This window comes from Nannospalax galili, unplaced genomic scaffold, assembly GCF_000622305.1.
Source record: "Nannospalax galili isolate Female #2095 unplaced genomic scaffold, S.galili_v1.0 scaffold1074, whole genome shotgun sequence".
Classification (NCBI taxonomy): Eukaryota; Metazoa; Chordata; class Mammalia; order Rodentia; family Spalacidae; genus Nannospalax; species Nannospalax galili.
Window position 1 is genome coordinate 141,841 of NW_008334084.1, and position 25,108 is coordinate 166,948.

At 41.0% G+C, this 25,108-nt stretch overlaps 1 pseudogene; it reads right to left on the bottom strand.

Moving 5' to 3' along the window:
• Positions 1-1,901: 1,901 nt before the first annotated feature.
• On the bottom strand, positions 1,902-21,987 carry LOC103730883 (annotated as a pseudogene).
• Positions 21,988-25,108: the final 3,121 nt, after the last annotated feature.

Here is a 25,108-nt window from a genome sequence, read left to right on the forward strand (position 1 = left end):
AAATTCTCGAAAAAATTTCCTTCATTTTTTTCAAAGGAGGAAATTGAGACATATACAACTGATTATTTTCCCATGAATGAACTGCTGGACAATGTAATTTTTGCAGAGAAAATGGGGAAAAAATGATGGGGGTTAAAGACAGAGAGAAGCTGCCTATGGTGGGGACCTCAAGGCCTGCTATGATGGGTTTTATTCCTGAGCATCACTTGCCTGTTTTCTGAAGACTTGCTGTCCAGGGTCTATTAAAGGAAGCGAACACAGTGGCCCTCTTCCTCTCTCTTTTTATCTGACAAGAAGAACAAAATCTTCCACACAAAAGATCAGCCATTTTCTCTAGATACTCTCTCCTTAGCTACCTCAGGCTAGCCCAGAGAAGTGCTTCCCTTCCAGCACCTTCAAAGCTGTATTATGGAAAAGAAAAACTTTTGCAGTGTGATAGTATTTAAGAACTTTGGAGCAGGAAAAACTCTGAGACAAGAGATAGGTACGGGGGAGGTGAGCAGGAGTCTCTACCCCTCCCACCCCCCTCTTGTGATTGCCCAGGATGGAAGCCTTTGTTTGCCAAAGTTTTCATATTCCTGTAACCTTTGTGGCCAAGTGTTACCTTGCGTAATTATCACATATACGTTTTTACGTAATTGTCACTTATGTGCTGTTTTGCCTTTTGCTTGCATTTCCTCACATATGAATATAAAAGTCCCCCCAAACTGGAAGGGGCCACTGACTCCCTTATGGAAGGATCCATGGATCAGTCTCCTAGCATAAAATTTTTAAACTCCCTCTCCTCACCTGACTTTGGCTGTTGAGCTATGATTTTTCTGTAACAGCTGCTTTCTTCCAAGATGTTGGATAAATCAGCTTTTCATTGACTCCCAACTCAGGACAGAAAGACTTTCATGGTCTTTGGTCTGTTGTCTTTGGAGCTATTAGAATTTCTTTGAACTAGACTCTAGAAACGTAAAGGGGGGTTTTGTTGTGTTGTTCCCCACTTCACTGGGGTATTTTTGTTGTCTGAAATAGAGAAGGGGTGAAAACTTCCTAACACACAGTGTCACCTAACTTAGTTTGTGGTCATTATCTCCCCCCTGATCATATCCATTTTCTCTAGATACTCTCTCTTTGGCTATCTCAGGCTAGCTCAGAGAATTCAGCAAGGATTCTATAATTTCTTTTTTTTAAAAAAATTATGTTATGTGAATGAGTGTTCTGCCTGCATGTATGTAAGTGCATCTGTACATGGAATGCCTGTGGAAGCCAAAATAGGGCATCAAGATACCTTGGAACTAGAGTTATTAACAGTTGTTAGCCACTATGTGGGTGCTAGGAACTTAACCTGGCTCCTATGCATAAGCAGTCAGTGCTCTTAACCACTGAGCCATCTTGCCAGCTCCAGATTCTGCCATTTCTAATGCCCTGTTTAAAATGCTCTGCCAGGCCTCAGTGAGTTCAGACTTGTCATAAAAATAAATGAAGCTTACAGGCCAATTGCAAATAAAAGTCACACCCCATATATCCCAACCCTGTGTGAAAAGGCATGGGGACAAATATCTCATACATGACTCAAGGCAAGGATCTATAATGAGGAAAGAAAATCTGATTTGCTCCCAAACCTGCTTCCAGGGTTTGGTTAACTATAACTTACCTGGCACTGAGTCAAAGTTCAAGGTCTAGGTACCACAAGGAAATTATAGAAATTGCTTCAGCATCCCTTGCTTAGCCTGCCTGTGACTGGGAATCATCATCATCATTACCTGATTGACTTCTAGGAGGAACACTCAGCAGGAGAGCAAGATACGGCAGATACAGACTTTCCAAATGGGAGAGCATTTACCACCATCCGTCCTGCCTTTTCTGGGTCAATTTCTAACTCTTATTCACTCTCTGTTTCACTTTCAGATGAATTATCTCAACAGACCAGAAGCCAGTGTACATCCATGACAGGAGGAAGCACTGAGGCACCAAAGGGTACAACGTTAGAGCAACTAACTTTTATCAATACGTCACTTCAGATCCACTGATTTCTATGATCATTGCAAGTCCTTTTATTCAGGCCTCAAGGAATCATCATCTTTGCAATTCTCAAGTGAAAAGGTGTATCAATGAACACATAAATGAGTTTCCCAGCACCAATGTGGAGGCCATGGCAGTCTAGGAATTTGACTTGATTTCTTGGTCTAATTCTGCCCATCTTTCCCCAGTCATTTTCATTCTCTCTTGTCACATGTGACCAGATACCATGGCTTCAGAGCAGGTATCATTTCTTCTTGCTGTCCTTTCTCTTTCTTCTCCACCATCACAGCCTAGGGACAGCGCAGATGCAGTAGCTGACTGGAGCGAGGGTGAGGCCTATTCTGAACTTCAGGAGGCTTGAAAGTAAATTTTTGCACAACGGCTGTGAAGAAAATGAACAGCTCAGACCTGGGCAACTGTTCTCCAAGGCAAGCTCTCTTTCCTGCAAGATAGAAACAAGATGAGTCCATTCAGCTGGCATCTGTGCCTCCATGGGCTGGTGTCCCTGGTACCCTCTTGAATAAGCTCAAGTTGACCTGGGGCTTTGGGTCTAGTCTTTTCTTTTTCTTCTTTTCTTTTCTTTTCTTTTTTTTTTTAATATTTATGTCTGATATCTGTCTAAGGTCCCCAGAGCACAGAATTGGAAGTCAAGGTTCACAAGTCAAATGCCTTCAGGGATCAGTCAGGTTTTGGTGAGAATACCATGTGGAACAATAGAAGTCAGAAACCTGGGCATACTGAGAAAGTGGTGACTATCTTAAGGGCTTTACAATCTCACTCAAAAATATGAGTGACATAGCAGGTAATGGCTCAGCAGCAAAATCATGGGATGTTTTCCAGCTCTTAAAGGGAATCTCCAAAGCAGAGACAGATATCAGAGCGGGCTTCCAGAGTGTAAGATGTCCTTAGCTTATACCTTCTAATCTTTACCTTGAGTGACATCAATGACATGGATGCCCTCATAGACGTAAATTCTGTTTCTACTCTAAGGTCTCTCTAGGCTCTCATTGTCCTTTCCTGTGGGAGCATGTGCTCCAAGCCCTTTTCCCTGCAGTACCTGCCATAGTCACTACCACCATCCTTATGTACATTGTTGATAGCTGCTGTACTACTGAGAAATGTTCACTAAAATGGCAATACAAGGAAAAACATAAAGAAGAAAATACACCCTTTTAGAAGTCCACAGTGTAAACAAAAACTGATCATGATGACATGCAATCTCATGCTTCTCCTGGGGATTCCCCTCAGCATCTTAACAGCCATTATTCTATGTTAATTCTATAATAATTCACTTTATCAACTTTCTATTTTTCCATGAAATGAAATATCATTCAAAATTTTATATTGCATTAGTACTTCCTTTTTACTCTTTGCATTCCACAGTTGAAGAAATTAAATGAGATGATACAGGCAAAGCTGTTTGGTAACTGAGTCACAATAATGTATATGTCTTCATATTTTGTGCCTGTATTTCAGGCTAATGTGCCTAATCCATCTCTGGTCCCTTTGCCTTTATCCTGTTAACAATGACAAGTAGTATGACTGGGAACTTGTTAGATTGGTTCCCAGTCAGGTGTGGTATAAATTCCCAAGATTCGCCTAGAAGACTTCATCTTTCATGACGAAACTGTACCTGTAAAGTTAAGAGCCAGTTGAGGAGCTGTCTCATTCAAAGGTCACTGTGTAACTGTGAGTAAATCACTCATTTTCACGTAGCTACATCTTTCCCACTTAACAAATATAAAAACAAAACAGTATCTTTCCTACATAAGTTCCATGGCTGGTTATTCATTATAATTTGACAGCTGATATGAACATGGGTTTAAAAGGATGAAAATCTGGGCTCTTCTGTGCAAAAGCTTTTGCCCAAATTAAAGAATAGGTCTGAGATCAAGAGGCAGAATAGACCTTTCCCTCTTTCAAACTCTTCTCTGGTATTTTGTTATAGTGATAGAAATCTGACTAACATTGTGTAAGTCAAAAGATATACAGACCACTTTCATACCATAAGATACACATGGACATCACCTCATTACCAAAATGAGAGGAATGGCTCATTTCTTTGTCAATAATGCCTTCCTATGGTCCAGTGGTTTCATTTGTTAATGAGGAAAGAAGCTTTGGTCTAACAAAGTTGCCAGCTGCACTGATCTGTAAACAGGCAAGACTTCAAGGATCAAGAAGTACTTTGCAATCTGCCCTGATAAGGAACTGGTAATAATCCATGTCTAGTTATCGTTCCTGAGAGACAAGAAGCTGCCGTCTGCATTTAGTCCTCCAGGGAGCTGCCTTTAGGAAGCTCTAGAGAAAGCATGAAGAAAGCAGCTGAGTGCCCAAGTGAGAGAGAAGCAGGAAACCCAGACAGCCGCCACATGGTGCTAACCCATGGAGTAGTTCAGGTCTGCAGCTTCTGCTCAATTCAGCTGGTCTTCATTCATGCCAAGACAATTGTAGTTTGCCTTCCATTAGAAGGCGATGATAAAGATAAAAACAGTTCTACTTTCCTTTTGCCTCAGCTCCACATTGTGTGCTTTAGATTTCAATGTTATTCCAATCAAAGAGTGAAGTAAATTCCCACCCTTTGAACTGGAGCTGCCTTTATGACTTGTTTATGTCACCAGAGCACAGTGGAAGCCATGGAGTGACAGTTCCAGCCTGGACCTCACCAGGCCTGTGAGCATCTGTTCTCCCTCTTTGGACATTACCACTGCTATACAAATAACAGGTAGTTGGAGTGAGAGGTGATGAGGCACAATCTGAGAATAACAACATTGTTCCAGCTGAGGGTCATCTTAGACCAACAGCTGACCTCTCACACATGTAAGAGCCACTGATCTGACCTGTATACTTGTGAGTGATAACTGTAAGTAATAACTTTGGACTGCTTGTTATGCAGCAAGACACCAACTGATACATATGAACTCAGTCAATCTCAGAATGCAAAGGGCTGTAGCTGGGGAGGTAAGTCACAATCTGGTTGACATAGAGAATTAGACAAGAAGAGTAAAACAGCCTTGAGCGCTGTTATCTCAATACATATACTCAGTATTTTGAGATTTAGTATGGTAAAAAAGAAGATACTAATCAATTTCCTCTGTAATTAATAGTGGGTGGGTGAATTTCATGAGATAAGATGCAAATGACCTCTATAATGGAAAGGGTGTAACACAGTTTCCATGAAGAAGGCACTAGTGAGACCACTGCATGCTTCTGTTTTTATCCTGCAGCCAATGAAGATGGGAAAATATCTTTATGCAAATGGAGAAGTAAAACTTATATGGGAAAGTGATGTTTATATGAAGAAAAGTAATCTTTTTAAGCCTCCTTTGTGATAGAGGATTCTTTCTTCATGTGAGGCTGGGGTGGGGCTGGTGAGATGGCTCAGGAAACATGACTACTAACAAGCCTGACAATCTGAGATCAATCTCCTGAAGCCACATGATGGAGGGAGAGAATCAGTTCCTGAAAGCTGTCCTCTGACCTCTACGATCAAGCTGTGGCATATAGTGCATGACACACCACCACACATCTGAAAAATAAATAAATAAAAGGTTAAGATTCCTGACGGGGCTAGAGAGATGACTCAGTGCTTAAGAGGATTCATTGCTCTTGAAGAGGACCCGGGTTCAGTTCCCATGAGCCACGTTTCAGCTAGCCAACTGTAACTTCTTTTCTCCAGGGGATCAAATGCCCACTTGTGACCTCTGCAAGTATAGCACCCACATGGTACATTTACATATATGCAGGCAAGACACCCATACATATAATATATTTAAAAGTATATTTAGAAAACTAGATAATTTTTAAAAATTCCTTTCATTTAAGTTGCAGCAAACCACACAGGCATCTCTATGGAATGGGTAGAATATATATGTCTAGCATCTCAGAATTTCAGTCCAGAACCAAGAAACAGGAAGAGAGTTGTTGATCAAAAAAGCTAAAATTATGTGCTGTGATACAAAACTTGAGAGTGTTCTAACCATGAAGACCGGAGTCCCTGTACCTTACACCACCTGCTTTATCAGAAGTGCCTCATGTCAGATGAGATCTTTCATGTTGTTACCATATGTATGTGTCCATTGGATTTTAAAAGTATAATTAACATTTATAACCAGAAGGCCTCTCCAGGGAGTGTGCATAAAGCTGAACCCAACCCAGTCAAGAAGGTGCTTTTAAAATTATTGTCCCATTTGCCTATTTCAGTAAGTAGGCAGCCCTTCTCATTGGCCCATTCCGTTTCTCCTTATTTTAACCCAGCTCTGTTACCATGTGAGAGGGCATTTTAAGAAGAAATTAGGTCATATAAAAACTCTATGAAGGGGCTGGAGAGATGGCTCAGTAGTTAAGAGCACTGACTGCTCTTACAGAGGCCCTGGATTCAATTCCCAACACCCACATGGTGGCTATGAACCATCCTTAACTCCAGTTCCAGGGGAATCCAAAGCCCTCTTCTGATCTCCGTGGTATTGCACAACACGGGTGCACTCACATACATGCAGGCAATACACTCATACACATAAAAGAACAATAAAATAAAATAAAAACTCTGTGAAGATGGAAGGATGCAGATTTGTTTGTGAGCAGAGTCAGGACTTGGCTCTGTGTTCTCAGCATTGTGCAAATCAGAATAAGAGAAGCTGAACTCTGCATCAGAGGTCACAGAGGGCTTGAGAAAAGGGGTGGTCTGAAGATGTGCCAGGTCCAGGGAACGCTGGGCTGCAACCGAGGGCAAGAGGGGGCCACACTGGGCAGGGCCATCTGGAAGGTTTCCAAATAAAGCAGAGAACTGTGAGGGGAGGAAAAGGAAGGGCGGAGGCAGGATCTCTGAACTCTCTCCTGCTCATCACAACTCACCCATTGAGAATGGCAGAAAAGATTCTCTCTTCTTAAACTGTCCATTCTCCAAAAAATGCTCTGGATTGAAGGTATCCGGGGTGGCCCACTCTTTAGGGTCCCTGTGCAGTCCAGTCAAGTTGATCATGACTATGGTCCCCTAGAGAAGGCAGTGAAGAGTCAAGGCTTAACATGTGGAGCACAGCCACACAGAAGAGTGATGGCTCTCAGACTCCAGTGCCTGAGCCTCTTGACGTCCTGAACTTTCCCACTCTGGCCAATCAATTGATGTACCCTGAGCTAGCCCACACACAACTTACCCTTGATGCATGGCATTGTACAGTGATGGACTGGAATGAACTCCTAGGTATTTTACCAACAAAGTTAGGCTACTTTTATTTCACAATACAGCTACTCTACAGGAAGACATCAGTGTAGGTCTTGGGAAAGGATCTGTAAGCATCCATGAACATAATGAGCCGTGCTGCTCATTGCTGTCAGGATTATGGCAGCTATACAAAGTAAAAGGATATCTTCTTCACCTCTGATTCTCCATCCTCTTCCATACAGTATCAAGGAGATTACACTGAGTTCCACCACAGTTAGTCAGTCAAGAATCTAAGCATGCACTAGAAGGCACCTTCTCTAGGCAGGTTCATAGCAGGATCCTCAGAGCCACTACAATGAGCCTTTATTCTATTCCGCTCATCCATCACCAAGGCTGGCATGTTCTTTAAATCTCTAGGAATTCCATCACTTCCATTCCAGTTTCCCACCTGCAGACTCTCTTGTTGCTCTCTAGATTCCTGCAGCAGCCAGGCAGCCCTGACTCTGCTTCACAACCTGAAAGCCAATTGGCCTTGCACATGACTTAGTTACATTGCCCACCTACTCACTCCCCAAACTTGATACTAAGGCTTTCCATACTCTTAGGGGAAAGTCTCTTCCTGTGTGCTACCAGAGCTATGCTTTTGCTTGACAGGGCTTCCACCACAGTGGTCTTCCTCTACATTTTCAAGAAGACCATATTCCAATGTTGTTTGCTTGTTAGGAATATTCCTCCCCGTGTTCTCACCCACCTATCTCTTTACCCCTCGCCCCTTACTCCTCAGCTCCAAACCCTCCTTCTTTAGACACACCCACTGGTTCCTTCAGCCCCTTGTGCTCAGTCCATCTTGTCAGCACAAAGCTCCTTTTCAGGAGTGTTTTCCTCTTGGTAGTCTACATGCCTTGTACACAAGAACTCCTATGACTCAGGTCTCTCCCCACTCCAGATCCAAGGTTTCAGGTCTTAATGAACATTGGCTTTCTTAACAAACAATAGCTTTCATTCTGAATATAAAGCTCAGTACATGTAATCTCATTTATTTCCACATGAATCCTATCAAGTAGATGTAATGCATTTGCCCAAAGAAAAAATTGAAGCTGCGAGTGGTTAGGTAATGTGCTTACACAGTGACAGGAGTCTGACTTGGATAAGGTTCTCTGTTGTCAACGCCATCCTAGCCTTTGTTCTACATAACCAGTTAGATTTCTCAGTACCTAGGTGGCTATTAGAGTTGATGTTAAAAGTCTGTGGGAAGAGTCAGACTGGTTGGCTAGAGTTATGTGAATGGACAGATGAAATGCAAAGAACTGGGCAGGGGAATTCTGACCTCAGCTTCCTGGCAGGGGCTGGCTAGTGAGCAGGGAACAGAAGGCAGAGGCTGCTTTCCTGGCTCTGCAGTGAAGGTCACCATGTACTGAGTGGTAGATAAGCCCTTCTGGAGCTACTGCTGGAGATCATCCACAGCACAGTATGCCCAAGGGTGTTAGATAAACTAGCTCCCAAGAGGCCAAGCAAGGAGCAGAAAGCCAGGAAGGAGCTATAATTCTATGTTGTGGAAAGGGGATGCTATGGGTCAGGAGAGCTCTCTGCAGAGATCCTAAGAGTGGTGAGTGGTGATGAAAATTCAGCCTATGAAGACAGGGAATTTAATAAGCAGCCATGGAAGAAAATGGGCTGGAGAATTTTGTCATGTCAAACCAAAGCAAGACCTGTAGGGAGATCATGGAGTAGTACAAGTTCTCAGAGCTGTTTCAGGTAGATCCCACTCCTCTTTCATTGTAGTTGAGAGATCTTAGGTAAACTTCATTTCTCTTGGCCTCAACTATCCTAGATACAAAATAGGGATTGACCGTTATGCTGAAAGCAGAGTAAGCTATTTCAAAGGAGGTGTGCGTCTACAATGCATAATGGTTGCTTTTTTTCTATTTGCTCCTTTATTTAGCCAACAATAATACTGCACTTTATATTGACTTTTTCGTGAGACAGAAATCTCTGGATCCAGGTGCCTCAAATATGCTTCACATTTTAAAATCCTACATCTTGTAGAGTGTGAAGAATTTCCTAAACTAATCTGGCAGGTCCCTAGTTGGGAAAGCTGCTCCACAGGCAAATACGACAGAGACACAGGAACATGCTGAGATGCCCTTCAGCAAATAAAGCCAGGCTTTAACTAAACATACTTGACCAAGGAATTTTCTCTTCTCCAATTCCCAGGTTTCCTGTGACTATCCATCAGACACCCCTCTCTTCTCCCATTGAAGTGATTTCTTGGGATAGGAAAACATGCACCTTTTTTTAAGTTTAGGTTCTTCAGTGATGCCAAAGATGGACTGGAGGATCTGAGGCTGGCAGTGTCTAGTTACCTTCGGCAGGTGGTATCCAGACAACGTGCTGTCAACTGCCATGGCTCTGGGAGCGTTCATGGGGAGGATGTTGCCCATTCTCAGCACCTCGTGGATGACAGCATTGGTGTAGGGCATGGACTCTCAGTCAGCTAGGCTGGGCTGTCTCCCCTGACCAATCACGCTGTCAATTTCAGCCTAGACCTTTTCTGCAAGAAAATAGGACACTCTATTAAGTTTGAAACTTTAATGCTTTCTTCTGAAACACAGAAATTTTTTCCCAGGCCTTCCTACCATATTTTTTTTGGCTTCAGAGAAATTTATTTTACAGAAAAATGAACAGGAATTATATAGACCTCCATGTGCTGACCTCCCCACCCATCAGTGTTTCCCAATGATTATTTATTATGTTGTTCTGATTGATAAATCAATATCACACATTTTATGTGTCCAGTTGATTGATACTAAGTATGTTCACATTGTTGTAGAAATAAAGGCCAGAACATCTTACAAAACAAGTTCTATGTAATTAAACAATTTTGGTTGACCCCTCCCTGTATTCTACCATCTGGATCTACATATTTGACTATCATAGAGAACTCCTTTAAGTTGACTAGTACAGTATTTGTGATTCTGTTTCCTCATTTAATTTGGCACAGTGTCCAGAATGCTCATCCATGCATCTAAACTCCTTTCCATCAGGACTCACTCTCTTTTTTATTTCATGTATGTTCCCCATTTTATCTAGTCACTGTCCATGAATACTCTGTTTCTATGACATCTTTTGACTACTTTGCATATTGTAAAGCAAACATGGGCATAATTTCTATTTACTGATATTTCGCAGGATCATTTCCAGGAGTCAAAACTGTATCCTAACAGAGCAGATTTTAAACTTTTAAAAATAGTATAATGTAGGGCTGGCAAGTTAGCTGAGCAGATAAAGACACTTTCCATCAAGCCTGATGACCTGAATTCAGTCCATAGGACCTACATGGTAGAAAGAGAACAGAATCGTACAAGTTGTCCTCCTACGTCTTCACCTTGGTGCAAAAGTGCATGTGCGCGTGCACACACACACACACACACACACACGCAATTGAAATGTAATAAAAATTGCATATATAAAATACAAAATTATACAAAATAATTTTCAGGTAAAAACACTTTTGAAATGATGGCCTGTGATGCATCTACATAAAAATAGAGAAATATTATGTATGTATTTCACGTTGTTAAATAAATAAAGTTTGCTCTGGAGAGATAGCTCAATTGGTAAAGTCCTTGATTTGAAAGCATGGAGATCTGAGTTTGAGCCCAGAATCCATGAAAAAAATTTGATGTAATGGCAAATGCTAACAATCCCACTGCACTGGGAGACAGAGATAGGTGGATCCCTGAGGCTCATTGTCCAGTCAGTCTAGCTTACCTAAAGACATCCAGGCTGGTGAGGGACCTTGTCTCCAAAAAAAAAAAAAAAAAAAGAAAAGTTCCACTTTTCAAAAAAGCCGGCAGGTGTCACGGCAGAGGCTCCTTAAGTAGTTGCACCACCTGGAAGCAATTCTGTCCATGGTAGTTTTTGTTGTCTTTCAAAACAAATGCACACACACACACCTCCACAAAGGAAATACATTTTTATTAGCAAATTTATTTTTACCATGTGGGAAGCATTCTGATTTCTCTACTTAGTTTCTTCTTATGGTAAAAATAGTGGGTTTGAATCTACTAAATTGATTTTTGTCTCATGAATAAATTGTAATCCATAATTTAAAAAAAATTTCTGTGACGTGAAAAATGTTCCTATCCCCAAATTGCTAAACTCCTCTAGGATCTGGAGAAATAAAAATGATAAAATAGGGCACTGTCCCTGGTGGATACTGGTCAGTAGAGAGACATAAACAGTGCATAAATCACAGGAATGGAGGTATGTTGGGTCAACTCTGGAGGAAGAGAATGACAGTAATTCCCCCCAAGTGAGTAAATTCCTAGAGGAATTTGAAACATCTTAGAGAGGTAGTACCTGAGAAGATTCATCTAGATAGAGAGAAATTGTGACAGAACATTCTTGGTAGAGGGAAGACCCAGTGTCATGACTTAGAGGCATGACTAAGGACAGGGCCAATAGGGGACATGTAATCCAGGGAAGCCACCATGCAGGGCGGGTGGCTTGAACCTGAACATGCAGAGAGAGATGGGCATCACAATGTGCCAGATCCTGGAATTAGGAGATTGGACAGGATCCAAGGACAATGGGAAGGCATAGATAAAGTGGAAGGGGAACATGAGTGGATGTTCATGTGGTGATGTCAGTATTTACCGAAACATTCCACAGTATCAGTTGATATCTTTGTTTTCCCCTGGGCTCTATGTTTCATGAGGGCACAGACTCTGGAATATCTGCACCCTGGACCCATCACTGTCCTGACAGAGCACATGGAGTACACATCTAGTCCAAGTCCACATCGCCTCACAGCTGTCCTACCAGTTCCTCTGCACCATGCCAACTTATGTGCACGTTCTGAGCCACAGCTTCCAGAAGCACCACCCTGCCTTGTCCAGTACATTCCCCACATGCTCACCTTGGACTTCTGGGTAGAGGGCCATGTAGAGCAGAGCCCAGCGCAGTGTCGTCGATGTTGTCTCTGTTCCAGCAAAGAAGAGGTCCAGTGTGCTGCAGATGAGGTTTTCTTCATTGAAGCTTGTAGTAGTCTTGTCTGAGTACTAGAAAATAATTTATTATTTACACTTGTTTATTCAGAAGAAATGTGATTTTTTTTTTCAAAACATGGGCTCTTCACTCTGGTAATGAACTTGAAACAAGTCATCTAAAATGACACTCCTCTTGACGTCCTCAAAAGCAGCTATATCACAGCATTGTCTTTCCCCACACACTGGAGCCTGAAACATGGGGTCTTCTTCACCTTGGGAATAAATTTGGAAAGATCCGTTTAAAACAATATTCCCTTTGATCTCATCAGGAAGCACTGTGCTGCAAGTGCTGGGAGTGAACCAAAAGCTTCTGAGTCTAGGGTGCATGAAAATCAAAACAACTCTTTTTTTATGACCAATATTGTTGAAAAGCTTTTATACAAAGAGAAGAAAATGGGATAAAAAGGATATTTGACTTCTAGATAGTATCAGGTACATCACAAAGTTATGTCATGGCTTAACGAACTCCCTTCCCCTTTCTTTGGTTCAGTTTTGCAAAATGAGAATAACACAAACATCCTAACATATCATTATCAGTTGTGTGACATGCAATAGGCACATAACCATACTAAACAACAACAAAAAAGATTCAGAAAGAATCAAGTGGATTCTCTATGTTCTTTTCTCCAGACTCCCCATTTAACTTTCATACTCAAAACTTCTCTGATTCCATCAATCATTTTTTTACAGCACAACATTATCTTTGCCAACTTACTCTGTAATCTATTGCTAATTATTGCTGTTAATGTTAATGATCTCACAACTGCACAACACATGTCAAATAATTTGACTCCTCCCCTGGATATAAAACATTGCTTCAGAGGCTAGAGATATGGCTCAGTGATTAAGATCAATAGTTGCTCTTCTAGAGGCCTGGGTTCTATTTCCAGCACTGACACAGTGGCTAACAAATGTCCATAACACAAACTCCAGGGAATCTGACCCTCTCTTCTGGCCTCTGTGGGATTTATGTGACACAGGTGCACTTATATACATGCAAGCTAAAAAATTATACATATAAGATAAAAATAAATTTAAAATAACAGTATTGCTCTGGTCAATATTATGCCAGGATGAAATAAGAGAGATGGTGGGAAGATATTTACATTCTACCTCTTGCCAGAAGAGGAATCCAATGACTGACTCAGTGCTGTGCGTGAACCAGAGGCTTTTTGAGATTAAGACCATACGTTTTGTGTTATGGTTTGAATAGGAAACATCCCCTACAGGTTCATGTTTTTGAATGATTGGGTCCTAGATGCCTGGATTTGAGATGTTCTTGAAGAGTGGGAGGTGCGGTCTAGGTGGAGGAAGTAGGTCAGTAAGGGTGTGTATTAGTTACTTTTCGGTTGCTGTGATAAAATTACCCTGTCAAAGCAACTTAAGGAAGAAAGCATTTATTCTGGCTTATGTTCACAAAGGGATAGAGACTATCCTGGTGGGAAACCCATGGCAACAGGCAGAGAAAACATGGGGGCAGGAGCAGGAAACTGGCTGATCACATTTCATCTGTGTAGAAAGAGAGAACAGGAAATGATTTTCAGCTATAAATCATCAAAGCTCAAACCTAGTGACATACTTCTTCCAGCAAGACTCTACTTCATAAAGGTTCCATAACTTTCCCAAATAGTGCCACCAACTGAAGACCAAGTATTCAAACACATGAGCCTTCAAAATTCTTACTCAAATTACAACAGTGTAGGGTCTCACCACGTAGCCCTGGCAGGCATGGAACTTACTTGCTGTGTAAAGTAGTCTGGCCTTGACTGCATAGAGATCTGCCTGACTCTGCCTTTGACTGCTAGAACTACTGGTGTACACCACCACATTCAGCAAGGGACCCTTATGGCTATACCAAGCCACTGGTTCTTGGATGTTTTCTGCTTCTTGATGTACTATGAAGTGAGCAGCCTCCATTAACCACTTATGCTATTGAAAGCTTAGCTATTCTGCCATTCCTTTTCTACTATAATGAACAAAACCCTCTGAATCTGTGAACCAAAATAAAGCTTTTCCCTCTTACGTTCCTTCTGCAGGATATTGTCACAATGATACAAAAGCAACTCATATATCTAGTTCAGCTCTCGTCTGTCATTGGATGACACTGATATGAGCAGGGTGGGAGCAGGTTCCCCAACCAAACATTGAAGTTAAACTCTATCATTCAGCTGAAGTTTGCTTGTGTCCTGCAGTGGGAGCTGAGTGGAGTAAGTAACTGACTCTGGAAAAATAAACAACATAGAGCTCTTTTACTTTGTGTATAGCTCTGTCAAATATATGCAAAGGATAAGGGAGGGACATAGAACAGACCTGGGCATTCTTGGTGCCTCAACCTAAAGGGCAGCAAACCCTTTATTTCTCCTGAGCTGATGTTTCCATGTACCTCTAAAATACTACTCCTGCTTCTTAGTCCATGGGGTATGCTAACCAGTCATCTACAAAGATGTCCTTCATTCTTGAAATCTGTGCATGTTACTTGATATGATAAAATAGACTTTGCAGATGGGATTAATCTAAGAGATGAAGAGTATCCATTTCCGTATTAGTTGCTTTTCTGTTGCTGTAATAAATTATCTTGACCAAAAGCAACTTAAGGGCGAAATGGTTTATTTTGGTCTATGGTTCCAGAAGGATAACATCCATCACGGCAAGAAAGGCATGACAACACACCATATGAGCAGGAAGCTTGCTGATCCCATTTTCATCTTCACAGAAAAAGCAGAGAGAGGAACCCCCCCCCCCTGCCACTGACATTCTTCTTCCAGGAAGGCCACCTCCTAAAGGTTCCATAGCTTCCCCAAATAGCACCACTATGTATGTGGGGATCACATATTCAAATATATGAGCATGTGAGGACATTTCTCATCCAAATGATAACATCCTGATTTATCCTTCTAAGAGGGGTCTCCAGAGTCAGAACCAGAGAGGCGACATGGAAAGATAGAAAAGAAAGGTCAGAGAGGAAAGAGATGTTGTTACATTCTGGGCATTGAACACAGGAAGGAGCCCCAGTGCCCTCTCAGAGCTGGAAGAGGAAATGTAATGGAGTCTCCACAGACACCCAGGGAAGATCCCCTGGCCAGGAGGAACACGGGATCATCCAGATCTGTGAGAGAATAAAGCCATGCTGTATAACAGCATAACGCTGTGGTAGCCTGCTGCAGGATCAGTCAGAAACTACTGCACCCCACTTCTGCAATAAGACGCGGGTGGCACCTTCCCACCTTTGTCATTTCCTTGAGGAAAGCATCAATGAAGTCCCTTGGCTCATCAGGATTCCAATCTTTCTGGTGATTGTCGATCATATGAGAAACAAAGGATTTCAGTTTTTCCCAGTTCCTGGAAATTGTGTGATGTGGTCCAGGAACATATTTCATAACTGATGGAAAGATATTGCAGAGCTAACTGACAACCATTGAGACAGCATGGAGATAATTTCCACATTTCAAGAGAGTCTGACCTTTCCTCTTTGTTTCTTACATAGAAACTGTGGGGCCACCTTGACCCCTGTTTTCCCTTTCACTCCCACAAATATTTCAACTCTCTCATGTAAAATATACCAAACCTCAGACCACTTCTCACCAGTCCAACTGCTTGCTCCCTTGGACACACCACCATGTCACCTATCTGGATGCTGGCATAATATTTAGTATTTTTCTGTTTCCACTTGTAATTCCATTACAGATAATTTTGCAAATAGTTTCCAGAGAGAGCAATTCACGGTTTGATCACATGGCTGCACTCCTTGACTTTCAATCTTCAAAGACTCTTCACTATGCTCAAAGTCAGATACCATGATTTGCACCTATAAGCCCTGTAGGGATACACCTGTTCAATCCTCAACCCTTTGTGCCTATTTCTCTACGCAGTCCAGTCACAGTCACCTCTGTCATTATTTTGAGGTCTACAATGAGCTGCAACATAAAACGAACTTTTTTCTCCCCCAAGTTGCTTTTAGTCATGGTGTTTATCACAGAATATAAAGCAAAGTAGAACACTCTCCCTGCTGAACTGGCTACCAATGGATTTTGGAGGAGGGAAAGTTACTGTTTTCAGGTGCATATCCAACAGTGAGCCCACTAGACTCAGGTGGATAGTTTCAAACCCATTGATACCAGATGGACTTGGGTAAAATCAGTGGGTTGCAAAAGAAAACATAAAGATATGGCTGTGAGAAAGTCACCTGTAGGGAGGAAGGGGTCAGTGACAAGGTTGGGAGGGAGAAAAAAAGAGAATAAACAGATTGCACTATACATATGTATGAAATGTCAAAGAACAAATTCAAACGGTAAAAAAATATATATAAAAACAATATCATGACATTTTCAGAGAAATGAGTGCAACTGGAAAATAAACTGAGTGAGGGAACCCAGGACTAGAAAGACAAGCACTGTATGTTCTCTCTCTCATATGCAGATCCTAACTTCGAATTTTTAAATTTCTGTATTCAAATTGGAGTGTCTGTAGAGGTCAAGAAGCAAGCAAGAAAGCATGCTGGGGGATTAAGTGGGGGAGATAGTAAAATACAGGGGATATGAAAATAGGGGGCATACAAGGTATGAAAAGGTTTAAACAGGATTGGGATGAAGAAGATGTAAGGGGAGGGTGTAGAGAGGGTTAAAAAAAACTAAGGATGCATGAAAAATCCACTGGCCTGCTTTGGATTCTGTTGTGATAAAACACTGAACAAAACCATCCTGGGGAGGAGAGTATTTATTTTAGCTTACAAGTTAATAGTTCATCCTCAAGGGAAGCCAGGGCAGGGGTTCAAGGAAGGAACCCAAAGGCAGGAATTGAGATAGCCTAAGGAGGAATGCTGCTTACTGGCTTGTTCTGGCTTTCTCTGCTGCCTTTCCTGTAGAACACTGGCCCACCTGTCCAGGAATGGCACCGGCCACAGTGGATTGAGCCCTCCTACATCAATTAGCAATTTCCCATAGGCAGATCTGAAGGAGGAATTTTCTTAATTGAGATTCCCTGGTCCAAGATTTGTCTAGGTTTGTGTCAAGCTGGCAAAACTAACAGCCATATAGAAACCTACTACTTTATAAACTAAAATATATAATTAAAAAATAAAACTAAAACAATGAGAAAGAATTTGGAACCATGGGTAGATAATGCTGCTTCAAAAAGTCATAGGTTTTTAAACAAACTTGTAGAGCCAGTTGTAGTATAATTCCCTATGAGTTGTTAGCTAGAAAGTTCTGTGAGGCTTCCAAAAGAATACACCCTATTGTCATCACTTTTGGTTACTCATCAGAACTAGTTGTAAGACCTTATTGCTAAAGGCACCACAAACCTTGGTTACAGGACAGAGAGAAACCAAGTTGTTATTTAGCTGGAAACTTCCTTCCTACAGGCTCGGGTTCATAGTGTCAGAAAGTAGTATGCAAGTTGTTAGGGTAGAAAACTCATCAATAGTCTCACTCAGCTATAGATCAAGTGTGCTGTAATATCAACTCATCAGGTAAGAGATACCCACTGGTGTACCTGTGAGACCACAATTTTGGGATAATCAACAGCTTTGTGATTGGATTAGAGGCCTGCTCCATGGGAGAGATTACACCTGGTAAGAAAAACATGATCAAAACCCTATATCTAAGAGGAAACATACACTCATTGATTCCATAAATGGACATATTGTCAAACTGCCTTTTAACTACCTATGTACCATTCCCATAAATTGGTTCTTCTCTCACTATAGGACAGAGAAACTTCTTTTTGCAGAGAATCATATCTGGTCAAATGAGAATAACTGACTCTTAAGCACTCAGTCCTAAATGGGACATCTATGTCACCATTCCCACAGCACAAGGAACCTTGCAGAAGAAGGGAAGGAGAATTTAAGAGCCAGAAAATGGACAAGAGTGCCATCCAGATACAACATGGTCATTGAATCACAGACACACAACAGCTATGATTACCTGTGCAAGACTGGGGCCTTTGACAGCTCATCATGGATAGAGGAAGTGCTGATGAGGCCTATCCCTTTCTGAGGAGCTATTGAACATTAATAGTTTCTGGAGAAGGAGTGTGGCTTTATAGTTACTGGCAGAGAGGCTGGAATAAAAGAAGAGGTTCAGAGGGGTTAACAGAGGGCAATAGTGGTAAATATAGCCCCAATACATTGTATATGCATGAAACTGTCAATATGTAAAGAATTGGTTTTGGAAAGCCATGCACAGTGATGAATAATTGTAATCCCAGGCTTGAGGAGACAGAAACAGAAGCATCCCTGGGGGTTACTGGCCAGCAAGTATAGCCTAGTTTGTATGCTTAAAGCCAATGTGAGTCACTATTGCAAAGAAGGTAGATGGCTTTCCTAAGGATGACACTTGAGGTTATCCTCTGGCCTCCACATGCATACACCTACACACAATATGCACACATAAAAATAATAAAAACAGAATACATGTGAATAAACTTAGACAAAATAAAGACTTCTACCATGAAATCTTTAAGACAACTAAGGAAGAAATTAAAGAAGACACTTGGAAATGGAAGGGACTCTTATGCCCATGGAGAGGCACAATTAATATCATGAAATGGCTATATTATTGAAAACACTCTAAGTATTCAATGCAATCTCCATCAAAGTTCCACAATCAGTGACAATAGTCACAGAAATGGGAAAATATCCTAAAGTTCATATGGAAGCACAGAGGTTTTGAATAGCTAAAGCAATCCTTTGCAGGAAGAGTGATGCTAGAGGCACCCAATTCCCAACCTCAAATTATACCAGACAGACATAAAAACAAAAACAGCATTATGCTGATTCAAAACAGGACTTGAAGACCTACAGAATGGAATAGAGAATCCAGAAATAAACCCACAAAGTTATGGCCACTTAATTTTTTGACAGAGCTGTCAAAAATGTACATTGGTGAAAAGACAGCCTCTTTAACAAATGGTGCTAGGAAAACTGGATTTCTACATGCAAAAAGAAGGAAACTAGATCCATATTTCTCACCCTTCACAAAATCAATTCAAAATGGATGAAAGATCTTAATGTAAGCCATAAAACATTAAAACTGATAGAGGAAATCACAGGCAAAACACATCAATGTACGAGGATTGGCAACAATTTCCTGAATAGGGTTTAGTAAGAAAGGAAATAATCCCCAGAATTGACAAACAGGATTATATGAAATTAAGAAGCTTCTATACAGCAAAGGAAACAAGCACCATTGTAAAGAGACAGCCTACAGAATGGAGAAAAGTCTTTGTCAAATACATATAAATCTCTCAAACTTTCCCAAATTATCCAATCAACAAATGGGCTAATGTATTAAATAGACAATTCTCAGTAGAAATATAAATGGTCAGTAAATACTTGAAAAAGTGTTCAACATCCTTAGCTATCAGGGAAATGCAAATTAAAATTCCCTTGAGATTCTATCTTACTGCAGTCAGAATGGCCATCACCAGAAAAACAAGTGACAACAAATGTTGGTGAGGATGACAGGAAAGAAGAAGCCTTCATTATTGCTGGTAGGGTTTATTGTGTGCAGCAACTATGAACATCAGTATGGAAGTTTCTCAAAATATTGAAAACATAGCTACCATCTATATTACTCTTGGGTATATATTTAAAGGTTCTGTGTCAGCATGCACAGAGATACCAGCACATTCACGTTTACAGCTGCACTATTGACAATAGCCAGGAAGTGGATTCAGCAAAGATGTCCATCAACAGATGAAAATATGAAGAAAATGTGCTTCATATACACAATGGAACTTTTCACAGTCATAAAGAAAAAATATGAAATCATGTGTGCAAGAAAATGAAAGGAGGTAAAGATTATATCAGGCAAAATAAGGTCAACTCAGAACAACAAATTTTTTCTCTCACATAGAAAAACTAAATTAAAAAAAAGAAAAAATTCTATATGTGCATGTAAATATATGAGTATATTTATATTTGTGTTTTTATAGGTCAGGAAATTGGAAAGGGGATCTTGAGAGAAAGGAAGGGAAGAGTGGAAGAGATCTTAAGGGAGTGGGAAAGAGAATCCAAGCAATGGATACATGTGGTAGGAAAGCAGAAGTGGGAGTGACTGGGGGACAGTTGGAGCCAACAGAATGGGGATGGAACACATGAAAACACATTAGAGTGACGCACATCTGAAGATGTCATGATGAAACCCATTACTTTGTATACTGACCTAAAAAGTATTTGAAAATATATAAAGTAAAAGTAAACAGAAATATAGCAACATATAACTCTATCAACCCAGAAGGAAATTTTATCCCACAAGACATTCTAATCAGCACAGTTACAATATAGGTGTCTGTAATTTTCTCCGAAATTCCAGATCAGAAGCAGTAGGGGGACATGGACACCAGTGAAATATGAGCGGCTTTGTGCTGATACTCGTGGTGGAGGATTGATAAGTACAGAGAAGTGCACAGTGGCTTGGGATTATATATTCTCTACACAAACACACACATGTGCACATATACACATATGTATATGTGTTTATATATACATATATATAGTTATTAATAACATCCCAATCCTAGAAACAACCCAAAACTAAGGAGAAAAGATTAGCAAACAGTGACACATTTAGATAATTCTATGCTAGACTATAGTTAACAAAGAGCAGTATACAAAAAATCCCAGATAAACTGGAGTAGAAATACAGTCAGAAAATGCCCCTGAGGCAGGAGGAGAGTCATATGAGATGAAAGGCAAGACATCAGTAATAATGTTATTCTTTACAAAAGGTCAGTATTCCTATATATATGGATAACATAGAAATGTTGGAGTTTCATTTAAATATTAAGAATGTTTTGTATGTAGTAAAATTTTCACATGATCAACAAGACTGAAATCAACAGATAGATTAGGGAAAGTTTGTGTTAAACTCAACTTTAAGAAGTTGCATTTTATCTCCAAAAAGTCCTTAAAAAGGGAAAAACCTATGTATACTTAATTCAGTCTCAATCCAATATCCTCCCAAAATGGGAAGACAGAGTGCTTACCTGGCTTAGCACAGATGATTCCAAACCTATAGCCTCATCCAGTAACTGCAGCAGCTCCTGAAACCGACTGTCCTGGTAATCAAAGCGCTCCCCAAAGGTGAATGAGCAAATGATATTGGAAACGGCATTGTTGATGTTGAAGTGAGGGTCAAAAGGCTATCTTGGAGGTGGAGAAAAGGAGAAATGAGTCTTTCAAAGTTATTGGTATATTTATATCTCCTAAGGTATTAATTCCATGGGACAAAAACTAAGCCAAACAGAAAATGACCCTGAGCCGCCAAACTCCCTACATACAACTGTGGAGAAAACAGAATCATGTAAGAGACTCTGGTCACAGCACCCTACATGGGGGCTGACATGCAACAAAGATTCTGTCCATTCCTAGGAAGTCAGACTGATGATCAGGCTTTTAATTTAGCAATGTGTCTAATGATCTTTCTATGTAGCTGTGCCACTCCTAGGCAGAGTGGTGGTTAGATGTTTGCTCTTAAAAATGTTCAGTTCCTCACATAGTGCAGGGTGTTGGACAGCATTCATGCAGTTAATAAGTATCTGTTCAACAAAAGAACGTGCCATAACAACATGCACCTACTTTGGGAAATGCCCACCTTTTCCCTCTCCTATGGCCTCCACAAGGTAGCGGGCCTCCTGAATGCTCTGCTCTAAGCTCTTCTTTCCTAACTCAAAGTTCCTTAGTGTCATCAAGGCAAACCTTCTTTTTTCCTTCCACATCTGGCCATTGGAGAAGATCAGTCCTGGAAAACACCGATTCAGCATTACGGCAGTGTGATTCTGGAATAAAATTACTGTATGGACATGTGTACTGGTTGAAACTCTACAGACTTACTAACCAATCTGAGGTCCATTCCAATTGATGAGAAACTGAGACAAGGGGATAAAATAAATTATTTAAGGAGAAATTGTTAGTAGATAGCTAGCCGGGTGTTCAAATTCGTTTCCTTGGTTTCGAATCCATATTTGATTAGTTGTCATATAAGTTCAGTTACGTTAAGATGGATTACCATGTGGGCACTCATGAATAAGACAAGGCACATGATTTTAAGGAGATAAAGAAAAAACTTATAGAAGAGGGCCTATCCAGGACAGGTTTTAGAGGATAAAGAAATGACTAAAGAGGATGAGAAGGATGAATACTCCACACATACGCAGATTCAAAGAGGCGGAACATCAGTAATCCTCAGCAGACCAGTATGTATTTCATGGCACATGCGTGTCGTGGTCCTTTCCATTTCCAAACTTTCAGAGCAATTCTCAGCTCCTTCAAACATAGGTCGTGACCTCCACCATTCCCATAAAATTCAGGGAGATGTTTCCGCTTCCCCTCATGTGGTTCAGCAACTTGGTCATTCCGTTCCTGAATCCCTCCATTCTAGTGGGACTCAGGGTCTCTTTGTTCCAGACTTTCTTCCTAATTCTTTGCCATGAATTTCCTGTAACACATACTGGTTCATTTAATTTTTTTCTATCAAATCTTGAAACACTGGGGTTCTTCAAGCTAGGTCTCAAATCTGTCTGGTCACTGTGTATGATTTTTCAGGAAACCTTAGAAACTCCTACAATTTTTTTAAAAAATGCCTCTACTGATAGTCACTATCTAGTTTTATTCTAGAATGTGCACATTGGCGAATCATGCATGTAAGGTTGGTTCCTTGACTTTCCAGTTGCAGGTATTTCAGACTCAGTCCATCCATAACAGAATTTATTATTTTATTCCTAGAATTCCCAACAAAAGCAATGCCACCAAGTCCCCTCTCTCCTCTCAGAGTTCTTCTCTGCAGCATTTACCTCTATGTGAGCTACCCCAATCTGACTCCCCTCAGCACCCCATTTTCCTGGTATCTAAGTTGTCACATCACATTTGCTTATCCTGATCCAATCTACTTTCATTACCTGGCCCCCTGAGTGTTCAAGCCCCCCCCAACCTAAAATGCTGTGTTCTGCTTTCCACCAGTCACTACATGGCTTCCTAAATGAACATTTAAATATGTAGCATATGATCTTCTGCTCTACCCAACACATTCAAGGGCTTCTCGTTGTTGGGATGAAAACCGCTATCCTCAGCAGGAACTTACTGGGCTCTTTCTGGTCTGGCTCAGCAGTTTCTTGATATTTAACTGTCTCCTGAAGTAGTCTGCTTGCAGCACTAGACATCTGTCAGTTCCTCTGTCCCTTGTCCTTTTTTGTTCCTTCACGGATATTGTATCCCCCTTTAACTCACTATTTCCTTATGTTATTAAATTAATATCATTTATTTATACAAGCTGTTTCTGAATCCCAAGACAACATTAGATAGCTTTGATAAATGCATTCTTCTCTCAACATTATAATACTACAGTGTTTTAACTGGTATCAGTAATTGATTCTGTCGTTCTCATTGGATAGACTATATGTTACATAAGGACAGGTCTTTTAAAAAAAAACTATTTTACACAATGTTCTATCATGCTAAGCACTGTGCTTCTTGTAGTAGATAATACTGTGGAGGTGTAATGACTTAATGAATCTGTTCCAGAAGTAATTAGGAAACATCTAAAACTGATATTATGTTTAGATTATAACCGATGTTAGATTAATACATGTGAAATTCTGACTTCGACTTTCAAACATGCAACTGTTAAATGATAAGCTCATGCCGACTTGTTCTAACATTAGCCACAAGGCTAGAGATCCCCATGTGGCATCATTTTCATGACACAGTACAAGACACTTTAAGTGAGAAGAGGCAGCAGCAGAAGGAAGCCAACTCATAGCCATCTTCCTAGGGCAGAGGTTCAAATGGGAAAATGAAAATGAAAGCAGTGACTCTGTGCGCGATCCTCAACTCTGACCTGCAGAGCTGAGGAGAAACGACACGAACACCAAGGTAGGGTTCAAGCTTCTTCTTTCATTGCACCGTTTTTTCTGTTATATAGATGCCCCGAAAGCCCTCCCTTTCTCCAGACCCAATCAGGGGAATTACACACGCACACCAGACAGTTGAGGCAGCAATCTATAGGGTTATGTAGACCCAATCATGCATGCTGACACTACTCATCAGGCGGTCCATGCGTGATCGGGACACTGCGTTTGCGCATATGGAGTAAACAGGTGATGATCACGAGTCTGGGCAAAATGGCAAGGCGCCATTTTGGGCTGCTCCGGCTGCGCCTGCTTGCCACATAAAAGCCTCTGTTTCCCTATGCCCATGGACCAACCCTGGCTCTTACAATTTTTCTGCTCCCTCTTTCTCATTGATCCCCGAACTGTGGGTGTGTAGGTTTAATATAGGAGTCCTATCCAGGGATACACACTCCGCAGTCTCTTATTCTCTAAAACTTGGCCAGTTGTGACATTCTGTGTGCATAACACTCTTGTATAAGGAAGCTTCACTGGTGAGTTGAGAGATGCACTAGTACTTACTCTACCCCCCATTCTGCTTTGTTACGTGAGCTTTAGGTGTAAAGGTTCCACTGTAGATATGTCACCTAGGAGTGGGCATCTCTCAGATGTATATTCTCTGTGTGTGACCAGTTGTGGAAATCTGTAATAGTCTTCATCTGTTGCCAAGGAGACTTCTTTGATGAGTGGTGACTTGCAAAACTGTCTGTAAATATAAGGATATATGGCATTGACAGCCACCATCAAGGCTCTCAGGTCAGTGAGCTTCTTGTCAAAGTCTCGGCTCCAAATCCCCTGGACAGCTATGGAGAGCTCTCGTGACAGATTACCTGCTCTGGAAAAGTTAGAATATTCAACAGAGGTTATACGTAAACCAGACATGTGATGGATGCACCCGACAAGCAAGAGTTGACCCAAGATATCTATTTGCTCTTGCACTAGGTCCACTCTTTGATTAACCATTAATACTCCAGCTTTTAACTGTGCATTAATATCTTCC